The sequence below is a fragment of the Onychomys torridus genome, unplaced genomic scaffold, assembly GCF_903995425.1.
Source record: "Onychomys torridus unplaced genomic scaffold, mOncTor1.1, whole genome shotgun sequence".
Lineage (NCBI taxonomy): Eukaryota > Metazoa > Chordata > Mammalia > Rodentia > Cricetidae > Onychomys > Onychomys torridus.
Window position 1 is genome coordinate 37,112 of NW_023413226.1, and position 8,373 is coordinate 45,484.

Below are 8,373 nucleotides of genomic sequence, written 5' to 3' on the forward strand. Positions count from 1 at the left end.
CCTTGGCTACAAACCAACACCGGATTCAAACCTAAATCCACTATATAGAACAGGCAGGAGTCAACTCACAAAGACCTTCCTGCCTCTGCCTCCAGAGTGCTGGGATTGAAGAGTGTGTCACCACCTCTGGCGGTGACTGTTTCTCAGCATCGGGAAGTTGGAACTGGAGAAAAAGTGGGCAAGCCCCACCCCACCATGTTTTCTCCTAACTTGTTATTGTTGTTTAAATCCTGATAATTTTCTTTTTGACACTGGGTTTCATGTACCTGGAAATCAATATGTAGCCAAGGATCCTCCTGCATCCCCTCTGGAGTGGGAGGATTATAGGCTGTTCTCTATACTACTGTGTGAGCCATGCTCAACCCTGATTTCCTTCTCCACATTCTCCACCGCTCTCTCTTGACTTCTTCCTGTCCCTGCCTCTATTTCCCCTCTTTTTCTGGGACACCTGCTCTGCTGTTCTCTCCATGTGGAAGCCTCTGGAACATCTGGAGGTGCCTCCTTCTGTCTCCATTCATAGTGGAGTGTAATAGGACTTCAGGAAGCCCAGGGCAGGTGAGGCAGGCCAGAGGGCAAAGGCGGTGGAATCCTGGGTGGAGGAGCTGGTGTGCACTCAGCTTCTGGGCTTAAGAGCTGGGTCAGTAGAGGACTAGTGTCTGAACACGGTCTGAGAATGGAGTCATGGGAGGAGATTCTGAGTGCTGTGAGGAAACTCCATGAAACATTCCCGGGTTCTTCACAACATGGAGTTGTTCTCAGAACACTTTACTCACCTGACATGTCTTAACCCTCAGAGTACAAACTGTCTGAGTGAAGTTGGCCATGGCTGGAGGCTTTAGTCCTCTTCATTGTCAGGCTCCTCTCCCAGGTCCCATGGCCTCCAGAGACTAGGATTGATGGAAGTGGTTGCCATGGAGACATGGAGACAGTTATCTCTTTAAAATGACCTTATTGGGGAAATCCCATGGAGTCTGATCCATTCATGACACAAAACTAAAGAAATGTTAAATTCCTCAGATAGAGGACAAGGAGGTGGACACTGTCTAGGGATCCACTGTTTGCTCATTTTACTAAACAGTGTGGATTTCCTTTTCTCTCTATTTCTTGTGCTACTCCATTGTTCTAGCTCAGGACCAGGAACCTAGGGAAGATGGTACGACACTTAGAGATACAGTGACCATCTCAAGGTGACATGAAGAAGCCATAGCCCGGTCTTGTCCTAGATCTGACCTTCCTGACTCTAACTCCGAATTTCACACACATCCTCTTCCTCAACTGGAGGAATGACCACATGGCTCATAAGGCTCTGCTTAGGTGACCCACGACTAGTGACATGGTGGTCCCCAAAGCCCCCGAGAGCTGCACTGTGGTAAAGGCCACCTTGCCTCCTCTCTTTTAGACAAAACATCTTAGTTTTTTTTTTTTTTTTCTTGACAAAAGTACCATGTGGGGGAACTGACTTATTCTGGCTCACAGTCCAAGGGTACAGGCCGTCACAGACCTGGGAGTCAAATGACAGGACCCTGAAGCAGCTGGTCACATCACAGGTGCCGTCAGGAAGCAGAGAGTGATGGGTAATTGTCCTCAACTCACTGTCTCCACTTTATATGGCTCAGGATCCCCTGCTAGGGAATAGTTCCACACACAGTTTAGATGGAAGTCCATATCAATTAGCATAAAGATAATCCCTCACAGATATTCTCAGAGGTTAACCTTTATGTAGATAATTTTGTTTTTGTTTTTGTTTAATTTGTTTGCTTTGAGACAGGGTCTCTTAACATACCCCTGGTTGTCCTGGAACACACTATGTAGCTTGAAATGGCCTCAAACTCCCAGAGATCCAACTTCCTCTGCCTCCTGAGTTCTGGGATTAAAGGTGTGTGTCACCATGGCTTGCTAGTCTGGATAGTATCTGAGAAGTGCCACCAAGGCTTGTCTGCTGGTTGATTCTGAAAACATTTACCATCACAGTCTTTTGAAGGCTGACCTTGAACTTGCCGAGTGGACAGGCTGAGAACTTCTGGTCCCTCTGTGAGGCCCATGTGTCCCTCAGTCTTATTTATTGCTATAATCATCAAAGTAAACATGGCAGAGAAAGGGTGTATTTCATCTTACACTTCCACATCACCATCCATCATCAAAGGGATTCAGAGCAGGACCTGGAGGCAGGATCCTGGAGGTGGGAACTGAAGCAAATACAATGAGGAACACTGCTTCCTGGCTTGCTCATCCTGACTTGCTCAGTCTACCTTCTGAGACACCCCAGGAGCACTGCCTAGCTGTGGCATAGCCCACAGTGGGCCGGGCACTCCCATATCAGTCATATCACACTGCTCTGAGAAGCAATTTCACTGCCTTCGAGCTCGAGGTTTCTCTCTTCTTTAGCACCTGCTCTTTTGGTGATGTGGAGCAGCCTCTTTGCCCCAGGAATAGCCTCAGCGTGAGGGCGGGAGCTGGCACTGCTCTCAGAGCTTCGCTGTACCCTCAGGGCCTCCTCCAGTTTGATCTCCTCTAGCGTCTTGATATGCACCTCCTGCATAGATCTGGCTCTTCCTGCAGGCTCCTCAGGTTGTCCTTTGCTGACAGCAACAGGTAACAGACTCGCTGTCTTCTTCACATCAGTATCTGCTGTCAACTTGGGGCAACCTGCGTCCTTTTTGGATTTCTGTCTCTCCATTTCCTGCTGCCGATGCTTCTTTTCTGCCAGGACCTCACAGAAGGTTTTGATCCGCACTGAGGAAGAACTTTTGGTTCCTGATGAAGACTCGTCAGTCCAGGAAGGCTCTTCTGTTTTCATATGGGTTTGCAATTCTCCCCGTTTCTGACTGGCTCTGTCAAGAAGAATTTCTTCCAATGTCTTCACGTGGATCTCACCAGCTTTGTTACCTCTCTCTTTCTTTGGTGCTTTATCAAGGTTAATTTCTGGAGCTTCCACCTTTTTTCCCAGCCTCTGTGCAAGGCTTCGCTTTAATGGGGATCACTGTCACCACCTACTGAAAATTTCCGTTGTCCCAGGCTCTCAGGAAGACTCAGTCTAATCCAGGGCTCTTCTTGTTTGCTTGACAGAGTTACTGTCCTCACCACAGGGCGAAGGTTCTCCTTTTCAGGGCCTGGATTAGACTGAGGCTCATGTGAAGCGCTGGCAACTCCTGAGGAGCTTTCCCCTTGCTTCTTGGGTTTTTCCTTCATTTCTTTTGATTTAATTTCCTCAAGAGTTTTTATTCCAAAATTCAAACATTCACCTTGCTTTCCACCGACTCCAGGTCTCCGGGCAGAAACCAGTCGTAGTCCATTATGAACTTCAGGAGTTGGCTGCAGGGCAGGTGTTTCGCTTTCATCAACCTCCTCAGAAAACTGATCATCATCGTCTTCATCATCATGGCAGCATTGATTACGACGGGTGGATGTGTAGGGCTAGGGACATTCTCTGAACTTTCCACTTTCATCACACTCCACAGGTGAGGGGAGGGATTTGATTGGACTGACAATTTGTTCTGTTGAACTGTGAGCTGGCTAGCCTTTACTTCTTCTTGCAACCCAGGCACAGTGGGTAACACAGTTCTGCTTGGAGGTAGGAACAGTCCATCAATGTAACGACCTCTGTTGGGATGGAAAGCACAGTTTAGTTTCTGACATCCCACTGGCTGATTTTCCCAATAACAAGGAATTTCACTTCGTTTTTTATCAATTTCCATGTGGCGATATCTGCACACCCGTCGAAAACAACGACCTTCTTGCCATAGTGTGCATCAGTTTCATTTCCTAGTGCAGCTTCCCAGTGACGGAAAGGGCAGCTGTCACCTTTGGTGCATGTAGAATAGAAATAAAAAGAGCAGTCTTCTCCCGGATTAGGCATGCCGGGTCAATTTTCAGGCCAGAAGTGGCTTTTTGGAATAAGCCACTGCTTCCTCAAGGTGAAGACCAGCTCCAAGTGCTCTTGAAATAGACTCACTCTTCCAATGACAACTCAACCACAGACATCTTCTTTACAACATAATCATTAGCTGGTTGCTCTCAACAGGAACATCTGTGTCCTCACTGAGTTCCAAGCTATTACGCACTTAATACTAGTCAATTTTCCAGGAATTTTTTGGGCAGGAAATATCCCCAAATCGAACCGATGACACTGTCTCGGATTCCCGCGTGCTGCCACGTCTTTCTCTTCCCTTAGCCGCGGTCGCCCACTGTCCTCACAGCAGCAGAACAAGCAGAAACCCAAGACTGCCTTGTTTTGTTTTTTGAGACAGGGTCCTTCTGTGTAACCCTGGTTGTCCTAGAACTTGTTCTGTAGACCAGACTGACATGAAGCCCTAAAGATCCTTTAGCCCCTTTTAAATTTAAAAGATTAAAGGCATATAACACCACTACCTGGCTATATTATATACTTTATCTTGTTTGTTTAATTTAGTTTGATTTTCCTGTATTTGAGAACAAACCCAGGGTTTTATGCACTTTAAGGAAGTCACACTGAGCCACATCCCCAGCTCTGTGATGTGTGTGTGTGCATGTGTGTTGTGGATTCAGGTCACTGAGAATTGATTCTAGGCCTTGAGCACACCAGCTAAGCATCTTACCACTGAACTACAGCCCCATCCCATCTTATAATTTTTTTGATTTAAATTTTTATTTTATATGTGCGAGTGTTTTGCTAGAATGCACATATGCATGTGGTGCTAACAGAGGCTGAGAGGGTGATGGATCTCCCAGAACTGGAGCTATGCATGGCTGTAAGCCTCCCTGTGGGCCCTCTGAAAGAGCAGCAAGTGCTCCTAACTATGGAGATATCTCTCTAGCCTACTTTTCTCTAATTACTGCTTTGAGATGAGATCTCATTGAATTTCACTTGCCATCCTCCTGCCTCAGCCTCTCAAGTAGAGTGGAAAGCATCACAGCAGACAATTCCAGGCCACAGGAGCTTGAGGCTGGGACTGGATACTTCCTCACCCCTCAGAGGAACAGGAAGCTGAAGCAGCCACCATATTTCATAGCAACCCATCATAGAACTCAGGTGAAATCCAGCCTGTTCCCCACCCAGTGTCCTTTAACAGCAACACATGGGAGATGGACTCTGCTTTGCTCCCCTACACTCTGACTTCCCAACACTGTGTCTGTACTTCTGTCCCCACCATAGCCTGTCTTGTCCCCCCACACCTGTAATGAGCTCAGCCCTTCTCAGCCCTTACTGGCTGGGGGATTCCTTCCCCTGTTTGGCTTCCACTGAAGTGTGTCCTCTCTGGGGCAGCACCTCCTGTGCAGCTTCTGGAATGATGTGAGAGATGTTTGTTTTCTCATAGTGGAGAGTCCGATCTCTTCTCCTGATTGCTGATTGTCCTCAAACCTTCCTCCTCCTCCTCCTCCTCCTCCTCCTCCTCCTCCTCCTCCTCCTCTTCCTCTTCCACCTCCTCTATCCAGGGATGCTGGCACCTGTCTGTCTGTCTTCTCACTAATTTCCATGGTGGCCTCTCAACCACCTGGTGACTTTACCTGCTGTGTTACTTCTCCTCCTACACATCCTGTGATCACTCTGTTGACTGTCAATGGACCAACCTGTGATCACACTGTTGATCTGTCAATGGAACCATCCTGTGATCACATGTTGATCTGTCAATGGAACCATCCTGTGATCACACTGTTGATCTGTCAATGGAACCATCCTGTGATCACACTGTTGATCTGTCAATGGAACCATCCTGTGATCACACTGTTGATCTGTCAATGGAACCATCCTGTGATCACACTGTTGATCTGTCAATGGAACCATCCTGTGATCACATTGTTTGATATGTCAATGGAATTATCCTCTTGCATCACAGCATTGAGTCTGTCAATGACCTTATCCTGTGATCACACTGTTGATCTGTCAATGGAACATCCTGCACTGTGCTCTCAGCCCCGAACGGACCTGTCTATCCAGGAGTTTGTTAATTGCTTCACTGTTGTTATTTTTTTATGTACGTGTGTGTGAGTGTGTGAGTGTTGTGTGTTGAGTGTGTGTGTGTGTTTTGATTTGCTCAGGGTCTCATATAGTCCAGGGCACTGGCACTTTGAACTCATCGATACCCTTCTGCCCCTCAGGAGCTGAGTTTGAGCTACAGGCCGGGTCACACACACTCATAAGGACATTTTGAGTTATTCCTAGGAAATCTGAGCATATCCTCCTGAACATGCTGCTATCAGACGGTTCTACTCTCTTGTTTCTCTCCTTAGCCTCCTCCTTGTTCTTGTACTTTCTCAGCTGTGGTCACTTTTGCTGGAAGTTTTTGAGGGAAAGGCTGTTTTTAGGAGCCTTATACAGGAATTATTTTAGTTGTTTTAAATCAAGATATCCCACCTTGTCCCGGGTTTAAGAACTCTGTGAACCCAGGCCTGGAAGTTACAAGCGTCTGTGATCTGAATTCCTATGACGCACTACTCGGGAGTCTTGAGGGCAGAAGGATTGATGTTATAATCCTGACTAGGCATACTGGTTGGTTCTGACAGTACCCCTGTCTTAAGCAAACCTTTAGTGAAGATCCTGATTCCCAACACGAGTACAAGGATTGTCTCAGAACTCGAAGGCTGAAATCACATCAACCCGGTGCGTCTAGTTGCGTAATCTAACTCTTTTCATACATACCACCTAGTATGGCTGCTGGAAGGCCGGTATGAAGAAGGACGGGAGCAGGGGTTTGATGAGGATATTCCCATTTAGGACCACTACTCCAAAGTCCTCTCATTCCTTCACATTTATATATAATAGTGATTTCCGGGAGACCCCTGTGGGCCCCAGTGCCTTTACATAGTTGATATTGTCTCATAAGGCATATACACTTTCATATAAGTGCGAAGGTATGATTAGCGCTTTCTAAGGTTGTGGTTTGTGATAATTATTGTATTCTTTATTAAACAAAGCCGCATTAGCTGATCTGGCAGTTTATCTCTATGTAAATGTACAATCATAAGAGTCTATATATATATCATATATAGTCATTTCCTCTTTAACTAGTGGGGATTCTGGAAATATAACGGTTCATGATGCTATGTGTGGTAGGTATTGTTGCCTCAAGCCAGAAGGCCCCTCTTGACACGTTGTACTCCTCATGGCTCGGCCCCCTCTTCGAAAACTCAGCCTTAACTGTTGGGAATTTCATCGGGCAGCAATCCCATGATTTCTCTTTCAAATGCCGAGGATGGGTCTTTGCTTGGCTTTCTCGATTATCACCATAGAGAGAGAAGTGGGCCTTAAATCCAAGAGTACAATACAAAGATAGGGAACATCTTTAGGATCTTGGATAGTTTTCGTGTCAAACAAATAGAAGACCATTCCCACTTACTAATGGCCAATGTCCACGTCAACCATCTCAGCCTACATGGGACATGGAGTCATTTACCGCTACGTTAGTCAATTTAACTATATAACGTCGTGTATCTAGTCTCACCTATCTTTGGAGACCAATCTTGATTCATTGGGATTATTATATGTGTGGATGTTAACGCAAGAAGTGAGGACTAATATGTCTATGATTTCGCTTCATGACTCTCTGCTCTTCTTGTGTGGTCCGCATGTCGATCGAGACATCGTGTGTTGATCTGCCTGGGGTACGCCACATATAACGATAGTGCTCTTGCATTTGCTGGAACTGAAAGTTACAGGACAGTTGTGAAGTGGCTGGGTCACCCATTGCGTCATGCCCACAGGGGGTGGCTCGTGAGATCCACTCTAAGCCCTATTATCCTGACGTTGGCTCGAGAAGAGCGATGACACAACGCCAACAGCCAGAGTCTTGATGGGAGTTCTTAGTTCTGTGCCTACTGACATGGCGAGCCACACTGCGAGCGCATGCTTCGTTTTCGTGCAGTTTTAGGAAGTGCCTGGAAGGTGCAGGATTTTGAGGTCTCTTTTTAAATTATGTGTTATGTGTTGTGTTGTGCATGACAGGCCAATGCAAGTTAGTAATGTCAAATGTTCACCCTAAGTTGGTGTGGAAGAGCTGTTTGCTTGTTTCACAGTGAAGACCTGTGATTGTGCACTAGGTAGGTTGCATGTTAATTGACAGGAGTAGGACTCACAATATTATAATTAGTATAGTAGTTGTGTCACCTATGCTTGTCATTTTCTCCTATTAATTATGTTATGTTACCCACTGTTGTAAGTTTGTAGTTACCACGCGCTTGGTTTGTAATTCACCTGATGTGGGTGCGGTGAAAAAACTGAACTCTATTAACGATATACCTAGGCTCTAGAAGCAGTGTGTGCTCTTAATTGTTGAGCGCATTCTATCAGCCTCCCATTGCACATGTGTTATCATTAAGTGATATATCTTCATACATCTTTCATTGACATACCTCCTTCTACAGAATTATTATTGTTAGATATTAAAAGTAACTTACGCA

The 8,373-nt window shown here is 46.0% G+C and overlaps 1 pseudogene; it reads right to left on the minus strand.

The window, feature by feature from the left end:
* Positions 1-2,320: 2,320 nt before the first annotated feature.
* Positions 2,321-3,863, minus strand: LOC118576191 (annotated as a pseudogene).
* Between the last annotated feature and the right edge of the window lie 4,510 nt (positions 3,864-8,373).